Raw genomic sequence first — 19,870 nt, 5'->3', positions numbered from 1 at the left:
AACAATGTATCATATAATCATTCCCTATCATTACAGGGAGTCCCCCTCCCTTCGTTCGTTTGTTCCTTCCTTCCTTCCTTCTTTCCTTTTTTCCTTCATCCCTCCCTCCCTCCCTCCATCCTTCCTTACTCCCTCCCTTCCTTCTTCCTTCCCGCCTTCCTTTCTTTTTTTCCCCAGCTATATGATATTCTACTGAATAGGATTTATTATAACTTATTTAAAAGGTCTCAAGAACTCTTAGTTACAAATGGCAGAAGCCCAACCCTAGAAGACTTAGGCATGAAAAGAAATACATAGCCTCATTTAAATGCAAAGTCTAGATGTCGGTCTAATGTCAGGCAGCTCTGGATTCAGGGGTTCAGGTGATGTCAGTAGAAGTAGAACTACAGTTTCAGCCTCTCTCTATCTTGTTTGCTCTCTCTCTTTCCCTCTCTCTCTTTTCCCTCTCTCTCCACTACTTCCCTCTGCTTTCTCCCTTGGGTTTCATTAACTTCATGCAGTGGCATGTGACAGCTCCAGAATTATCTTCTACTCAGTTGCCAGGACCTAAGGATGAGGCTAATCTTCCCTTCCACAGTGCACATTAAGTTGCCCATAAAAACTCATTTGTCTTGCTCCAATCATAAGTCCAGCCCTTGAGAAGTGTAAAGACTAGGGTGTTACGTTTCTGAGTAGCAAAGATGGTAAAGATAGACACAGAGGTTGGAGTAACTCAGCTGAAAAGTTTACCACAGCTCACATACTTCCTACATGTGCCTCCTGACTGATACATGGTAAGCCACATATAAATGCTGGAATTCATTTCTGTCCAGATCCAGTGAAGATTTCAGCTTTTTCAGCTGGATGCCAGGCCAACAGGATAAATGTTTGAATGTAGAATGTCAGAGGGTTACTTTCCACATGGGCCCCACAGGGGCTGCATCATGACATGTCTGGGGGCTGGGTTCAAAGTTCTTCTGGCATTATGCAGATGTTTGCAAAGCTGACTTACTTAGTAAATCCACTTCTTTACAGACACTCAGAATCGAAGTCCTAACATCTTACCTAAGTTATAAACACTTTAAAAGAAGGACAAACAAATGCAGAATAGTTAAATGAGTTGAGCAAAGTCACAAATAAGGCAGGAAGAAAGTACAGCTGGAAATCCAGAGACAGAGGAATGAAGAAAAGCCCCAGTTTCCTATTGGTAGGTAGTCCTTTGGGTTCAAAAGAGGTCCACCTTTCATTCGTCACCAGAGCTAATACTGACTGCTTTTTAATGTTCCCTGTGAAAGTTCTGGCATCTGAAGATGATTTTGGGTAACAGTGTGCCTGGCACAAGATGACCTAAAGTAGCATGTTTTCAATTCCCCCATCCTGAGCAGTCAGCTGGTAAAATGTTGTTGAATCCAGCCATAGCATCACCTCATAACGCACAGGCAGGGCTTGTTTTTCCATTTCTGCATGATCATGACCACTGTAAGAGTTTTAATGGATTATTCCTTTGTCAATAAGAGCTCTTTGACATTTGTGTGCACAAGGAACTTGTACCCCATCTTCTTTTAAAATTCGAATCAGACAGTTCATTTCTTAGCCAGAAGATTGATGAGTTTATACTAGCAAGAAAAGGACATGTCTCCGGAGGATTCTGGGTAGAATTAAAAGAACACTAAGCACAATACTGAGGTACCAGTCTGAGCTCACCACTTCCTGGCTGCATGACCTTGGGAAAGTGACTTAACTTAGCTGAACCCAAGATTTTTCCAAATATGAAATATGTTTTAATCCTCTGTACCACCCCATAAGATTGTTATTCGTTGATACAATGTATGTGGAATCATTTTGCACATGAGATTTATTATATGTTACTTATTTTAAAACTATCATTTTCAACCTGGAAAATGAGTTTATAAAAGAAGATTGTATGCTATTTTGTGACATTTCTGGCATAAAAGTGGTGAAATAAAACTTTCACTCACTACCTCCTTATTAGCCAAAAATGTATCTGGACCTCTTCCGTGTTGCTTAGCACTTGCTATGTAGTACTAGTTATTTGCATAGCTCTCCAGTCTCCCCTATTAGACTTGAAGTACCTTGAAGTTAAAGCTATGTCACATCTTTGATCTCTACAGGGTGCCTGGAGCAGTGTCTTGATAAATTGTTGGTATTCAATAATGATTTGTTGAATAAAAGGTAAGCAAAAAGAAAAATTTATAAGTTGGACCTCATTATAATTTTAAATGTTTGTTTCATGAAAGACCCTATTAAGAGGATAAAAAGACAAACTACATCCTGGAAAAAAAAATATTTTTATATTCTGTAACTGACAAAGACTTGTATTTCAAATACACAAGGAACTCTTTTTTTAGCTTTTAAGTTCAGGGGTACATGTGCAGGATTATCATACAGGTAAACTTGTGACATGGGGGCTTGTTATACAGAGTATTTCATCACCCAACTATTAAGCTATTAGTACCCATTAGTTATTTTTCCTGAACCTCTTCCTCCTCCCCTCTCTACCCTCCAATAGGCCCCAGTGTGTGTGGTCCCCCTCTGTGTCCATGTCTTCTCATCATTTACCTCCCTCCTATGAGTGAGAACATGTGGTATTTGGTTTTCTGTTCTTACATTCGTTTACTAAGGATAATGTCTTCCAGCTCCATCCATGTTCCTGAAAAGAACATAATCTCTGTCTTCTTATGACTGCATGGTATTCCATGGTATATATGTACCACATTTTCTTTATCCAGTCTATCACTGATGGACATTTAGGTTGATACCATAGTATTGCAATGAACATATGCATGCATGTGTCTTTATGATAGAACAATTTATATTCCTTTGGGTATGCACCCCATAATGGAATTGCTGGGTTGAATGGTATTTCTGTTTTTAGTTCTTTTAGGGATCGCTGCACTTTCACAATGGTTGAACTAATTTACACTCCCACCAACAAACAATATACAAGCATTCCATATAGGAAATCTTAACATTCAACAGGAAACAAATGATCCAATTAGAAAATGGGGAGGGGGGGATGAAGAAATACTCCACCCAATCAATCCAATTAGAAAATCAAGGAAAAAACGAAGAGCTGTTTCACCAAATAGTATATACTTATTGCTGGCAAATAAGCACATGAAAAAATGTTCACTATCATTAGCCATTAAGTGAATGCAAATTAGGACTATAATGAGCTATCAAAACACACCTATCAAAATGTGTAAGTAAAAATAGTGACAACACCAAACGCTGGCAAGGAGGCAGAGAAACGGTGTCATTTATACATTGCTGGTAGAAATGTAAAATGATTCAACTATTCTGCTGAATAGTTTCACCATTCCTTTTAAAACTAAGATCAGACTAACCATACAACCCAGCAATTGAATCCTTGGACATATATCCTAGAGACTATATGTTCTTTCATTCATGCAGAAGTTTGTACAAGAATGTTCATAGCAGCTTTATTCATAATGGAAAAACTAGAAACTACACAAAGGTAAATAGTTAAACAAACTGAGGAATCGCCATACTCTGGAATACTACTCACATATAAGACAAACTATTGATAATGCAACAACTTGGATGAATCTTAAGGGCATTGTGCCGTGTTTTGAAAAAGCAATCTAAGAAGCCTAGATGTTATCTGATTCCATTTATATAACATTCTTGAAATAATAACATTATGGAGACGGAGAGCAGACTAGTGTTTACCAGGTGTTGGGATGCGGGTGGGTGGAACAGGAAGCAGGTATGGCTATAAAAGAGTAGACCAAGGAGTCCTATGGTAACAGTAAAATTCCATCTCTTGATTGTGGTGGTAGTTACATGAAGCCATATATGTGATAAAATTGTATAGAACTATACACACACATATATACTAGTGGGTGCGTACGTAACTATTGAGACCTGAATAAGCTCTGTGGCTTTTATCAATGTTAATGTCCCTGTTTTGATATTATGGCTATGTAAGATGTTAACATTAAAGGAGGCTGGGTGAATGTTTGCATGGGAACTTCCTGTACATTTTCATGTAACTTCCTGTGAATCTCTAAGTATTTCATAATTTAAAAACTTTTTTAAGGCTGGGAGTGGTGGCTTACGCCTGTAATCCCAGCACTTTGGGAGGCCAAGGTGGGTGGATCATGAGGTCAGGAGTTCAAGATCAGCCTGGCCAACATGGTGAAACCCCATCTTTATTAAAAAATACAAAAATTAGCTGAGCATGGTGGCACACGCCTGTAAACCCAACTACTCAGGAGGCTCAGGTAGAGAACTGCTCAAACCTGGAAGGCTGGAGGTTGCAGTGAGCCGAGATAGCTCCACTGCACTCCAGCCTGGGCAACAAAGCAAGACTCTGTCTCAAAATATATATTTTTTTTTAACTGAGTAAAAAAATGAATAAATTTCTCCACTCGAAATTGGAAGTGGTACATCCAGAATCATAATAATATGGTATATTGTACAATTTATAATACTGTATTCAAGTCTATAGTTTGGAACTTCTTTATAGAGAGCAAGGTTTTCAACGAGTACTTGTAAAAGAAGATAATTCTCATCCTGGCCTCATATCAACTACACATGCAGAAAGCATGTCATGCACAAAAATATCCGAGAATGTTATGACAACTATAATAAAGACTAGATATGAGATCGGTAAAATTTTTTGTCCTCAAGATACAGAAAAGTTCCAGAGTGCAGAGTACACAGCAGATCTGTGGCTACTGATGTCTTCCTGGGCAGGCTGCCCTCCTGACTGCTATTTAAAGCCTAGATAAGATCTCTGAATATCAAACGACTCTTTCTCTACCATCCTGCAAATATTAGGCAGATTTGGGCCTTATGTAACCTCAATATGACGTCCTGTCATGGCTTTTTACACACTAATCTATTTCTGGTTTTTAATGAGGCTAGATAATTAAGTCAGCACTGACTGAAACATTCGATTTTGTCATACAAGTACACCACTTTATATTTTTCACATGAAAATAAATGTTTCCTGATGTTTATGTCAGACGTTTCTCTGAGCTCATGCATTTATATCACTGCCTGTTTTAGGTTAGGTTCTTCAAAATAGAGTCTGAGACAGGAATCTCGGGACGTGAATTATTGTGTAGGTGCTCAAGGGAAAAAGGAAGGGAGAGAAGCATTATTTTTTAAAATAAGGGGGAGGGGAGTGGTCTGAAAAGGAGTAAGCTTCAGCCTGAGCCCATGGGAAGCTTCAAAGAACGAATTATACCACACAGTTATCCCCCTTTGAGGCAAGGGGACTGACCTTTGTAATACTGGTCAATCAGTCATGATCTACCTGCTACACCTGGTTGCAGATATCCTTTTCTGTATAATTTATAATACTAAAAAACTTATAATACTAAAAAATGCAAACATTTTCAAGTCTATGAATTGGCAACAGGTTAAAATAAGGAATTCTGTTGAGTTGCTAGAAAGGTGAATCTGTACATACTGACATGCGGAAACTTGACAGTAGTCTAAAGTAAGTTGGCCAGGTTCCAGGTGGGAGTTGAGGGATGAATTCTAATATAGCATATACTATAGGCTTGTGATTGTGAGGAAAAGAAAAATAACTTAAATGTATAAAAACTACTCGTTCCCTTACAAAACTAAGTATTTTGCTTTGCTATATATAGATACGCCTATATCTACACATATATCTATGTGTAACAAAAACACTTAGCAAGACATGACATTCTTTCCTAAGAAAGTAGTGTTTCTATAAACAGAGTAAACAGACAACCTAAAGAATGGAGAATATATATGCAAACTACACATCTGACAAAGGCTTAATACCGAGAATCTATAGGGAACTTAAGAAAATTAACATGCAGAAAGGAAATAACCCTATTAACAAGTGGTCAAAGCACATGAACAGACACTTTTCAAAAGAAGACATACATATGACAAACAAGCATATAAAGAATACCCAGGCAGGGCACAGTGGCTCATGCCTGTAATCCCAGCACTTTGGGAGGCCAAGGCATGCAAATCACTTGAGGTCAGGAGTTCAAGACCAGCCTGGGCAGCATGGTGAAACACCACCCCTACTAAAAACATGAAAATTAGCTGGGCATGGTGGTGAGCACCTGTAATCCCAGCTACTCAGGAGGCTGAGGCAAAGGAATTGCTTGGATCCAGAAGGTAAAGTTTGCAGTAAACCGAAATCACACCACTGCATGCCAGCCTGGGTGACAGAACAAGACTCCATCTCAAAAAAAAAAAAAAAAAAAAAAAAAGCTCAGTATCACTAATCGTTAGAGAAATGCAAATCAAAACTGCAGTAAGATACCATCTCATACCACTGAGAATGCCTATTACTTGGAAGTCAAATAACAACAGATTCATGCCGGTGAGGTAGCAGAGAAAGGGGACTGTTTATACACTGCTGGCAGGAATGTAAATTAGTTCAGCCACAGTGAAAAGCAGTGTGGTGATTTCTCAAAGAACTTAAAACAGAAATACCATTTGACTCAACAATCCTACTATTGTACATATACCCAAACGAATATAAATCATTCCATCATAAAGACACATGCACACATATGTTTTCTGCAGCACTAGTCACTATAGTAAAGTCATGGAATCAATCTAAATGCCCATCAACAATAGAATGGATAAAGAAAATGTGGTACATATGCACCATGGACTACCACACAGCCATGAAGCAGAATGAGATCATGTTCTTTGCAGCAACATAGATGGGGCTGGAGGCCATCATCTTGAATGAATTAATACAGAAACAGAAAACCAAATACCACATGTTCTCACTTATAAGTGGGAGCTAAATATTGAATACACATGGGCTTAAAGAAGGGAATGACAGACACTGGGCATACTTGAGGGTAGGGAGGGTGGGAGGACAGTGAGGATGAAAAGACTACCTATCAGATACTATGCTGATTACCAGAGTGATAAAACAATCTGTACACCAAATCCCCATGATATGCAATTTAGGTATGTAACGAACCTGTACATGCGCTTCTGAACCTCAAATAAAAGTTTAAAAAAGAAAGAAAGAAAATGGTGTTTCTCAGGAGGAACGGAGAAAGAAAGCTATCCCCAAGAAGATTACATTTTTCTCTGAGAGCTATGAGACTTCCTTACTTGTTATTCTAGGTCAGGTACTGAGAAGCAGAGCCTGAGACAGGGATTCACCTGCACAGCATTTATCAAGTAGATGCTCTCAGGAGAATGAGAATGATGGGAGCAGGATGAGGCAGGGGAAGGGGCTAAGTGAGCAAGAATGTGGTCTCACTGGAAACTAGCCTCTGGACAATACCATGGAGTTATTTCTCTGGAGTATGAATTTCATCATAGAACTAATTGCTTCTTGAAGCAAGTAGGACCAGCCCATGCAATTCTTATGCCAGTCTGCCATAGTCTTCATTTGGGGTGGGCAGGATGAGATCCTCCTGAATGATGTAGCTCCTGTTCCCCCAGAAGATAACTCTCCAAAGAAAGGGGCCACTGAGCACATTAGCAACAAGCACTCACAGCACCTGGGGGTTAGGGGTGCCTGTCTGATGAAAAGGATCTGTGCAGACACCTTAAAGAAACATTAGTTATATAAAAGGCAAGGTGAGTAGGCACTCACTGTATTTGGCTCTCGAGTCTTGGGGTAAAAAGGACAAGAGGAGTTCTCCTAAAACAAATCCTTTTTAATCAGATGGAGGTAATCTCCATCAGATTTGAAAGATTCCCCTAAAGAGGAAATGGTTCCGTTTATATGAACAGTGGGTGGATGCCCTAACTTTCCTCCCTGAAATTTGAAGTTATGAAGACCAGATGGTGAGGAGCAGAATGACCCTACTTAGGGCTCCTACTAGCACTTCTCTATGAATGAGGGCCATTTTGCCCTCTGGGTGGATGTATTAGAAGGTGGTAGGCTAAACTCAGGGGCATGTACTTGGCAGGTAGAGGATGAGCTGAATTTAAGCCTCCTTGTCTTCCCAGTCACACACCTGTATGCAGCACATGACTACACACCTGGACAGAGTAGCCCTGACCCAACAAAGGTCCAATAAAGAGAAGGGCAGGGAGACCACTAAAATAAAGTTATTTTGAGAAGTGAGGAGGCTAAGCTTATGAATAGGCTCCACATGACGACTGAGGTGTTTGCAATTGGAGGGGGAAGAAAGGGAGGCCCAGAACCTGAGAATGTGGCTGGAAGCCCCTCCCAGGAACAGTGCTTGAGCTTGGGAATGTGATCAAACAGAGCTGCAACCTTGGCCCTCCACACAGGAGTCCACTGTGGTCCAGATCAGCAAGGAATATCCAAACCACATGAGACCAGTCCTCAATAACCCCACTATGGAACAGCAGACGAATATGAAACATACTTCAATGCATTCAGCTTGCTGTGTGAAAAAACAAGATGCACCCCATTGGACTAAGCTTCAAAAGGTGAACTCTGAATGTTCTGCTCTTCAGCAGTGATTAATTTTAAAAATAAAGGATATAATCATGTATCTATCTTGAATTGATAAAGCAGATCATTCTGGACTAAATAGAAATACAAATAGAAACGTGAAGGTAAAATATTGTTTCTGGTAAGTGTGGCATTTTTCTCTGAGTCTTTTTTAGAACAATTAATATTTTATTATACAAATATGCCGTCCCTACTAAATATGGCTTTTTAAAACCTGTGCTGCTTTCTTTAGTAAAGTTGATTCTATCTTGGAACAACATGCAGAAATAATAAATAGTCTTGTCATTCACTGACTAGGGTATCCAGTAAGGGTCCCTGATACTGCTGAGAGATTCTGATAATAAAAATGTTATTTTACAGAAGGACACATGACTACTGACTTACAGAATCTTGATTCGTGACTCTCTCCTCTTATAATTTTTCTTACGGTAAATCAGGTTCTTGAAACAAAGCCCAGGCTTGGTTAATAACCTCTATAACCAAATAAGATTACAATGCTTCTCTGAATCCTGAACTGGTTGAGATCCGTGGCAGCTGACTCACCTGCAGCTGTGCTGAGGATTAATAAAATTAGCAGAAATGCCCAGAAATTCAACGAGGGCCCTGTGTATGACTGCACTTCTTTTTCATAACAATTCTCAAATCCTGTGGGAGAATTTAATTGTCATGATCTTATGCACTGAGAATTAGCAGTAAGGTTGCTATTGAAGGGTCAAAGTCAGGCATCACAAAGAAAAGGAGTCAGACACACCTGCCCCTACCCCTCCACTACTGACCCTCCACACCCTGCTCTGCATTTTCCTCATTTCGTTGCACTTATCACCCTTTAACACACTATAAACTTTCTTACTCTGTTTACTATTTGTTGAGCATCTTTCCCACTAGAATGTAAGTTGTATGAGGGCAGGGGTCTTTATGTTGTTCACTGATATCTCCAAATGCTGTGGACAGAAACTAGCACACAGGAAGTGCTCAATAAATGCTTATTGAATAAATGAAGGCAACAGAGAAAATGCTCATCCACAAACATTTACAATTCAAACATGTTCAGAGGCTGCACACTGAATATTCACATTGTCTTTTGTTCAATCCGATGACCTGAATTTGTATGTATTTTTAAATTTCTTTAAGAGGTAAAGAATTTCTAAGCTGGTTGCAATGATATTCCAGCTCATTAGTGATCTTTTCCCTCTTGGTAACCCCTCCTTTACCACTACCACCACCACCATTAAGGGAGAGCCAACAGGATTATGACAGTAAGAGACTGGCTTACTGTCATAAAAAAAAAAGTAGATCTTATCTGGAACACAGTAATCAAAGGGTAAGTAAGAAAGGGAGATGATGAGGAGGAAGCTTCTATTATACAGGAAGAAAAGAGAGAAGTGCCCTGTCATTCAGGAGAGCAATAGAATAATTTGGAAGGAATATGAGGAGAAAAAGACATTATTTGGCTCCTTCAGGGATTCACTGATGCTCTCTTGTATCCCAGAGGATTTAAACAGGACATGTGGAAGGGTGGTGAGAAAACGGAAATGACATGGCATTTGAGGTGACTACTGAAAACAGAGTGGGCTAGTAGCATTGAGACCCTGAGAGACTGAATATACACAAGATAATGGTCAGATCACCTATGGCTAAAGAATTCTGACCAACAGCCCCTGGAGCACTAAGATCGGAATGGCCAATGACCACCAGCTTCCCTATTTTTTGTCACCCTCTTCCAATTCAGGACGAAACACAGAATGCCAAATACGCTCCACTAATGAATCACTTAGGATGCCCACTGCCAGCTGCCCGTACCAGCCACCTCCACTTCTGAAGATTTCTCTTTCATCCGTGTCCTAAGGTATGGTGAATTCTCATAATTTTATTTTCCTCATTGTTCATTTTGCATATAAATTTAACTTTCTCATATGAGAAGCAGAGCTCAGTCACCCAAGACAGTTTCCAGGTCTATGCCACGCCCAAATGGCTCAAATCAGTGGCCAGATATAAGACCTTAGATAGAGGCATCTTTACCACCTGGAAGACTGGACTGCCACTTTCCTGGCACTTCCTTTAAAGAGAACTTTCAGGCATTTGACCATAAACTCAAAGTAACCCACACCCTATTCTTTTATATGTGCTAATAGTTGCTACATTCCTCTCTCTCTCTCTCTCTCTCTCTCTCTCTCTCTCTCTCTCTCTCTTTCTCTGCATGACTCTTTATACCTCCCTCATGTGACCCCAGGAACAGAGAGAGGACTACCCTCCCAACTCATTGTACCCACCCTGCCCAGGATCTGTAAGTAAAATAATCTTTGAATTCGTTTCCTCTGGTGGCGGTGTATTGAAGTTGTATCTGCCATCTGAAAAACTAGGGGCTGCCCTAGTTAGGGGTTTCCTGGAATGCCAAGGAGATCACAAGGTTGGGTTCTCAGTGCCAGAGCAATGGTCAGGCGGGCATAAACTGGGTCAGATAGGAGCCACAAGGGCATTTGCCAGTATAAACAAGTTCCCCATGTGAGGGACCCCTGGTCACAGGCTGTATAACTAGGCATTAGGGCATCCTGTGAAAAGCCCACTGTCAACATCCAGCTCCCCTTCATTTCCCATTAGGACAGGGCTGCCAGCACTCTGGAACACCAATTTAGCTCGGAACTTTCAAAACACAGAGGTGAAAAAGAATGGCCCGATTCCACCAAGGATGCCAAACACATGGGAACTAATAATAAAATCCAGGCACCAAACTGAGAATAAATGGCTGAGGGACTCAGCAAGAGAGAGGATGGAGTTCTTTTCTATCCCTTTTACCCTCTTCGGTGCTTCTGTTTCATATAGTGTTGTCTAAAAGTGTTGTCTGTCATACAAAGGAGAATCACAAGGTAGAACACAGGCATAGCTATAAGCCTATTGTTAGGGCTGGTTTCACAGACCAATGAGTTTGTAGTTCTCACCAAACCAGCCCCTAAGTGGATATATTTTGCCAAGTCACTAATGAAACTGGATGAGATTCTTTCCATCACTTTCGTTGTTGTGGTTCTGACAGCCTGGCTTTGATCCAGAAAAATGTTCTCCTTGCTGTATGTTCTCTTTGATTTTCTGCCTGCTTATAGGTGCTGATCATCAGGTCTGCATTCAGAGGCAGCCGAGCAACAGGTGGGAGCCTCAGATACAAATTACATAAGCATCACTTTCAACTGACTGTTGCCTGCGCTTGTGAGTCACCTAAGTCTAAATCCTCTCTTCCTCCAGAAGAAACTCCTGCTGTACAATTCTTCCATTTCTTCCTCTAAGTGGTATAACTTCACCAATGATAATTTGGACCTGAAATGGCCACTTTCAGGGACATTTGACTTGAAGAAAATGGTCACTTGACAGATGCCTTAAAAGAGAAATAGTATTTCTGAGGCTCTGTGGGCAACACTTTTTGATTGGTATGTAGAGGCTTCTAAATGAAATTCTTATTGAAAAATTGTTATACTAAAGTATTCTTTGGCCAAAACCAATAAACAACATTATAAATGTAAGTTAAAAAAAGCTATCAATAGACTAATTTCCCTGGTGAATCCTCTCCCTCCTTGTCCTCCAGTTGCCTCCCTGTATCTAGCTCTGCCTCTTCCTTTTTACCTTTCTGATCTCTCTCCTTTTACCTTATTTCAACTCTCCCTTCTTCTTCCCCCTTTTCAGACCCCGAAATGTCATTTGCCTCTAAAGATCCATCCCATCCCTGAGCCAGGTATGTAAGCAATTGCATAATTTAAACCTCAGATACAAGCTGAACTAAGAGCTATATTTCAGGATTTCCTTAAGCACAGTCAAGGACAACTACTATTCATAGAAGAAGTTAGACTTCCTTTGGGTGCATATGTGTCAGAGTTGAACAGCTGAACTATACCGATTTGTACATTTGTTGGTCAAACCCTCAGCTAGATGCTAAATCCTTAATGGCAATAGCTAATTGAATTGACCCAAAAAGGGATCCTCAGAATCCCTCTTTCCACAATAAATGTGAGGGTCAAAAAAGGCCCTAAAACCAGAGCAAAGTCTCCTAGATGCCATACCCAAAACATTTTTCAATAGAAACAGATTGAACCATAATTCCATCATATAAACACACAAAAATAAAACTGTAGAAGATTATGGCCACACGGCCTACTTCCCAAGGGACACATTTATCCCCCTGTGATATGGTAACTGGAAGACCCAAGCATTTAGGGTTTTACCTCTGAGATCTATCCTACTGTCTGCCTGTACACAGAGATGGCAACATGTTATAAGGGACTCAAGTACAATACCCAATCTTACCACCAACAGGTTAAGGCTGCCTTCCCACACATCTTACTAAACAGCCTCTTCATGATCTTCAATTTGAAGACTTCATCTATTGAAAGAGGCATCAGAGAAAAACTCTTAAACATTATTGAAAGGGACCTTATCAGGCACTATTAACAACAAATATAGCAGTGGAACTCCAGGGAGTCAATTCTTGGGTTTATGTTTCACAACTAAGAAGCAATTCAGAATTACATACAGTTGGAAGGATACCTTAATGAGGCTCCTCAAACTTAGGATTCTTAGAAATTTTATGGTATCAGCCAGGTTTTAGAAATAGACAGCTAAGATCTTTGGATGGTGGACAGTTTTTGCCCGAGACATGGAACTGAGACCCCTGACTGATTCTGTCCATTTGTTTGCTTGTAACCATTCTTTTTCTCACTTTTAAAAGCTACTCATTGTTATCTTTATCTCTTTTCTTTCCTTTTTATTGTAATTGTTAGACAAGAACATATTCATTCTAATGCCATTCTTAGATTATCCCAAATGATAATCACTTCCCTGAATCTTACTGACTTCTGGATATACAATTATCATCAGACCACTATGGGAAAAAACAAACCAACCAACCAACCTCTGGACAACTGCAACCTCATCAAATGAGATCACAGGGAATTATAGCCAATGGCATTTCCTCTTGCATCTATACAGACAAATGACCTTAAATTTAAAAACAAACAAACAAACAAACAAACAAACATGTAACTAGCGGTAGTGTCATTCTCTTCCAGAAATAAGAAAAAAAATTAGACTTTGTTCTAAATTTGAATTCTACAACATTCATTCAGTGACAGTCTAGTTACTTGCTACCTGGAAAAGACAAATAGAGACCTAAATATGTAACTCAGCTCATGTAAGGCCTTGATTCCAACCTCCTGTTATGAATAATTTCTTTCTCCTGGAAGTCCATGAGCCTTCTATCAGCTATTACTTCCTTTGAAATTAGGATTCTTGGTACTTTTTACTTCAGACCAATACCTCCTGCACTTTAGGAATTGTTTTCTGAAACTTATCTATACACAGAGACACTGATTCTACGTATCATCAATATTGTAAACCAAAGGATATATGTTTCCAATCAAGGCCATTTATGATTGTTGAGATCTACCTGAAGAATTATTGACTCATTTTTATGGAAAAAATCAGAGTAGTGTTCCCAACGGTGGGGATCATATAAATAGAAAATGCTATAAGAAATATATCACTAACTTTTTCAGAAACTCTTACTGATCCCAGCTCTGCCCTAGATGGAATACAGATCAAAAGCAAGTCATTGGCATGAGTAGTGATGGACAATTCCATTGCTCTAGATTTCTTGTTGACGAGTCATGGTGGTGTCTGTGTCGTTGCTAATACTTCTTGCTGTACTAGAATCAATGAAAAGGAAGGGTGGAATAGGCTAGATATCACCTTAAAGACAAAGCTACTTGGTTCTTGATCCTCAGAGCCCATGGGACTTGTTTACTTGGTCTGGGTTGGGCAATTTGTATTTCTGGTTTCCTGTTATTTTATAGGGACTCTTAATTGTTCTTGTTTTTGTCACAGTGACCATGATACTGATCTGCCGTAATCTGTCCAGATTCTAAAACACTACTCTATAGCTGCTCTCTCATCAAAATGGTTGCCGTGATGATACAACAAGAAAGGAGGCCATGAAAAGCTTGCAATACAGTTGACCCTGGTGACAACTGAGTAGTCTCTGAGCAATGAAAATCTGAATCTCTAGCCTTTTCTGAAATTTTCAGGTTCTTGCAAGTGAAAGGATAACCAGGAGGGGATTCAAGACACTGAATTCACAAATGGACAAGGGCCAGACCAGTTCTGTATGATGACAGAACTCTGACCCGCAACCTCTACAGGAACAATCCAGGTAGCCAAACCACAGCTTCTGCAGCAGTGTGCCTGGAACAACTTGCACTTGATTAGTGACTGCTAACTTCTCTACTTTTTGCCCCTGCTTTCAACTAAGAACTAATTATGAAAAGCCAAATATGATTCCCAAACCGAATCATGGCATGTCCCACTTCTAGTTAGCCTACTTACAGTTTCCCCATGCCAATCAGGGCACAGCTAAAGTCTTCCCTTTTTCCCACCATAAAGCTTTCCTGCTCCCCGACCTGTCTGGTCATGTTTGCCAAATGCAAGTGCTGGTGGCTGCCTCCCTCGCTATCACAAGCTCTGAATGGCTTCTTCTCATTCTCATTTGGGTGGTCTTCATTTAATTCCATAGCCTACTTGGAACTTTGGAAGGAGGCAGCCTTACTTAGTCTCCATGTGGCAGCATGGAGACACTGCTGCCAAGTAAGAACACAGTTGTGGTGGACATAGAGTGAGAAAGAATAGGTGATGGAACCCCGATACTCCCTTGGCTTTTACACAGCATAGGAGGAATCCATAAATCCCCTATAGTCTCTGTGAAAGAATGTAGAAGGGACTGAGAATTGAGAGCTAGTAAGCCTATAGGGACCGCTGCTGGGAGGGACCAGGCAATATTGCCATAGGGGGTGTGAAGTGATTTGTCTGGGCCAGGATGTGGAATTTGGCTGAGACTCAGAGGCTTTGCCGAAATATTAATAGCTAAAGTGGGGTTAGGTCATCAAAAGAAATTCATGCTGTGAAAAACCGTTGTACATTTACAAAGCACAGGAATTCATTGCAGAGCAGCAGATGCTGTGGAAGTGCAGGCTGAACGGAAAAGTTGCAGCGGGAGGCTGTGGACGGCACCAAGGAATCTTTAAAGCAGCTCTTGTGTTTCTGGTCTCTGCAGATGCTGACATAACACATTCTGATGCTACGTGTCTTGGCCAGATTCCTTTCTACGTATCAACAAGGATTTTCTGGTAAATAAAACACTCATGCATTTTTTAACAGCACTTGATGCTTTTTTTTGAAGTTGTTGCCATTTTAAAGCGAAGAGTATATACCCAAATCCTGATATTCTGTATAAGATTTAATGAGTGAAATGTTTACTTTGTCTTTTGGCATTAAACCTTTAGATTTAAAGGTTTTCCATAATATGGTTTTCTTTTCTTTTTTTCTGCTAAGTCTAGATGGTTTTGGTCAATGTAAGCTGATAGCTACTTAATATATCCCTTGATTGAGTCCTAGGGTATATTTTTATTAAAGATTTTCTAAAGCATGGGTAGCTTTTAAAACTTATTGTTGAAGGATAATATACAGATAAAAAGTATACATATCATATGTATACAGCTTGATAAATTTTATAATTGAACACACATGTCATAAACACCAAGATCAGGAAGCAGGATATTACCAGCTCCTAGAAGCTTCCTTGTGTCCACTTTCTGCCATTATTCCCCTAGGGTGGGGTTTCTCAATCCCAGCACCACTGACATTTTGGGCTGGACAATCATTTGCTATGGAGGGCTGTCGTGTGCATTGTTAGATGTTTAGAGCATTCCTGGCCTCTACCCTCTAGCTGCTAGTAGCAGCCCTATTAATGGTATAATAAAACTTTCTCTCCAGATAAAGAGATAAGCCAAATATTTCCTGGGAACAGTCATGCCCAGTTGGGGACTACAGCCTCTAGAGTAGCCACTATTATGATTTCTAATAGCATAGATCAATTTAGCCTGTCTAGATATTTTGTACAAATGAACTCATATACTCTTTTGCATATGGCTTTATCCTTGTAACATTTCATTTGTGAGATTATTCATTCATTATTTTTCTGTGTAGTCACAGACTGATCATTCTTGTTGCTGTACCGTACTTCATTGCATGACTGTACTACAATTTATTCATTCAACTATTGAAGGCCATTTTGGTAATTGCCAGTTTTTGGCTAACACATAGTCTTAAACTCATGTATTTCTGATCATACCTTATATCTCAAACTACATACCATACCTTGCTTTCTAAACAAAATTTTTTTGAGTCAAGGCATCTAAATTTTGGGAGTTTTATTAATCTGAAGCAAATCACGTTAGACGTTATATGTAAACTATTTTATGGTAATTTCATAAGAAACCCACAATGAGTCTACTGATCCTGAGGGTGAAGTTGGGAGGGGAAAGAGAAGAGGAATCCATGTTCAGTGCAACCAATATTTATTGAACACCTATGATTTCCAGGCACTTTGTGGCTCTGGAAATGTAAAAATAAATAAGCAAAGTTCTATACCTTAAAGAAGTTTCTAGTTCCCTTTTTGCAATGGCTGGCCAAAACTTTTTCTTCTTGGCTGACATACTCTTTAGAGGGTTGCCTCTGATAAGAAGATCCAGGCAGATCTTCTACCCCAAAGGGAGTGTGAGATGGGCTGCTAGAGCTGCACCTGCTCTAGGTATTTGTCAAGAAAGATAAAATTGGGAGTCCTAGACTTATAGCGCATCTCACCAAGGTAAGGAGGTAGGGAAGAGTTTAGAGCAGAAACCTTGGTTAGGATAGGCAGGTACAAACTTCAGGAAGAATTATCCCCTGTTCTCAAGATGCTAATGACAGTAGAGACTGGATGTGGCATGAGAGGAAAGACAGCAGAGACAGCCCACAGGAAGCCAGCTAACAGAGAGGACTAAAATGCTTTGTGATGTGCCAAAGACCTTTATAACTAAGTCTAAAAAGTTCGTTTACGTTCATAACACACATCCTTCCGTACAAAGAAGAATGTGAGCCTAGAGAAATGATGACTCTGCTGGGCTTCTGTTTTCAAAAATATATAGGCTGATTTGGTCGTCAGTAGATATCAAGCATATTGGGTAGCTGTCTTTTTAGAAGAAGAGTTTTACTACCAATATTTTATAAAGCATCTTTGCCTCTTATCTTTGCTACTCAAATATTTCATTAACTGCAACTTCAGTACAACAGTGAACAAAGGCCAGTGTAACCGATGTTAGCCTTCTTATTCATCATTCTAAAGCTTCTGAGACTTTCACTTCTTTTCCTCAATTTATGTTTGTTCATTATTATTACACACTCTTTAAACTCAGTACTATTTAATTGAATAAACCAAATGATTATGTTAACTTTTTAAAAATTAACCTTCTGATTAAGGTTGCATGTTTTTCTTTTTATTTTTTTGAGACAGAGGTTCACTCTTGCTGCCCAGGCTGGAGTGCAATGGCGCAATCTCAGCTCACCACAATCTCTGCTTCCTGGGTTCAAGTGATTATCCTGCCTTAGCCTCCTAAGTAGCTGAAATTACAGGCATGCACCACCATGCCTGGCTAATTTTGTACTTTTAGTAGAGACGAGGTTTCTCCATGTTGGTCAGGCCGGTTTTGAACTCCTGACCTCAGGTGATCCACCTACCTCAACCTCCCAAAGTGCTGAGATTACAAGCGTGAGCCACCATGCCTGGCCTACGGTTGCCTTTTCATTACCAACTTATAAATATAAAACAGAATAAGGAATTGCAATTCTATATGGGAAGGTTTCTAAATTTTCTCTTAAGTAAATCAGCAGAGATTAGAGGAATATTTTAATTTTCTGTTATCATGTGCATATTCATTTTTAATAGCTCATTGCATAAAACCTTAGCTCCAAGAAAATTATAGATAATATTTACAAAAATGATGTTTCAACTACTTTACTAGGCAATCCTTTAAACACCAGAACTAATTCGTTAGAAAAGCAACAGGCAAAGCAAAACAAAACAAAACTCACTCAGCTTTTTAATGGTCTTGTTCTTGTGCAGGTAGGAATATGCCCACCCTCCAAAGTACCCTTCGCCTACTACCAATTAGCCAATTGCAGAACAATGAAACAGTGAGTCATTGAATTTTAGCTCCTTAATATTTACAAACAAACCTTTTACTTTTGTTTTTTGTCCAGCAGGAAAATCCCACAAGAACACATTTTTCACCGTATTTATTCGTCACATGCTAAAATAACCCAGAACAAATGTACAAGACTTTCCATTGAACTACTTGTGCCTTCCCATTAATCCATCTCAAAACAAAAATTCACTACAAAGTATTTCTAATAGGTCATCACATGATAACAGAAATATTTTTCTCTTTAAAATTCTTGCTTACTTATTTGTGAACCCCAAAACTGTAAATCAGCATTTTAACAAGTATGTTTATTGTTGAAAGAAAACTTGTACATCTTTTGTAAAGCAAAATATGCATGCATGTTCTTTCAAACATTATCTGCACATATAAATGTATTCCTGTGTCTACACATTTAGCAGTACATATCTTTCTATATAGTATTTATATATGGGTGCATCCAGCTAGATACACATACATATACTTACATTCAGTATATGTGACATATATATGTATACGCATACATTCTTACATATGTACAACATATACTATAATTAATTTTATGTGTCAACTTGACTGGACCACATGATGCTCAGACATTTGGTCAAACATTATTCTGGTTGTTTCTCTGAGGGTATTTTTGGGTGTAACTAACATTTGAATCAGTAGACTGAGTAAACCAGAGTGCTCTCCTTAATGTGGGTGGGCTTCATCCAATCTGTTGAAGGCCCAAATAGAACAAAAGGGCTGATCCTTTCCTGAGTAAGAGAATTTTTTCTGCCTGATAGCCTTCATACTAAAGGCTATCAGCCTTTTTCCTGCCTTAGGACATTGACTGAACTATCAGGCTTCCTGGCCTTAAGCCTGCTGGTCTTTGGACTGGAAGTGTGCCATTTGGTTTCCTGGTTCTCAGGCCTTTGAACTGGGCCTGGAACTAAACCATCAACTCTTCTGGGTCTCCATCTTGCTGACTAAACCTACAAATCTTACGACTTGTCAGCCTTCACAACCTCATGGGCCAATTCCTTATAATAAATCTCTTAATATATATTAGCCTGTTTCTCTGGAGAACTCTGACAAATACACATACATATACGTACATATATATATACATACAGTACCAAATGATGGTTAAGGGCATGGACTCTACAGCCAGTCTGCTTCAGTGTAAATCCCAGACCCATCCAGTAACAAAAGCAAGTTACTTAACTATTGAGAGCCTCAGATTCCTTAATTAAAATGAGAATAATACTCGTTTCTATTTTGTAAGGTTGTTATAAGGGTTAAATGAGCTTTACTCAGAGCTCAGAGCAACATCCAGCCCATGGAAAACTTAACACAAATCTCTGCCTGTAATTACACTATATGTGCATGTATTTGTGTTTGTGTAGTGAAGGTGTAA

This window comes from Saimiri boliviensis, chromosome 9, assembly GCF_048565385.1.
Source record: "Saimiri boliviensis isolate mSaiBol1 chromosome 9, mSaiBol1.pri, whole genome shotgun sequence".
Lineage (NCBI taxonomy): Eukaryota > Metazoa > Chordata > Mammalia > Primates > Cebidae > Saimiri > Saimiri boliviensis.
The sequence above is the reverse complement of the archived record's forward strand: the minus strand, read 5'-3'. Positions refer to the sequence as shown.